The sequence below is a fragment of the Fulmarus glacialis genome, unplaced genomic scaffold, assembly GCF_000690835.1.
Source record: "Fulmarus glacialis isolate BGI_N327 unplaced genomic scaffold, ASM69083v1 scaffold22257, whole genome shotgun sequence".
Taxonomy (NCBI): Eukaryota; Metazoa; Chordata; class Aves; order Procellariiformes; family Procellariidae; genus Fulmarus; species Fulmarus glacialis.
Genome location: NW_009225384.1, coordinates 1 through 299, shown reverse-complemented (window position 1 = coordinate 299; position 299 = coordinate 1).

The following is a 299-nucleotide window of genomic DNA, read 5'->3' as shown; positions in this document are numbered from 1 at the left end:
CCAGGGAGCTGCCGGCAGCGCCAGGGACGCTGGGGCTGGGACGATGCTGCAGCCGGAGCGGGGACAACTTGATGGCTGAGGCATACAGGAGCAACCTCGCAATGCTGCAGCAAATGAGACCGTGGGCTTCTCACCTATTAGCGGCTTTAATTGTACAAAATCACGCACGGTGCATTCAATATGAACAGCACGATCCTGCGGCGGTGGTCGGGGAAGGGGAAGGGGAAAGGGAAGGGAGTGGAAAAGAAAAGGGGAAGGGGAAGGGAAATGGGAAAGTGAAGGGGGAAGGGGAAGGGGAA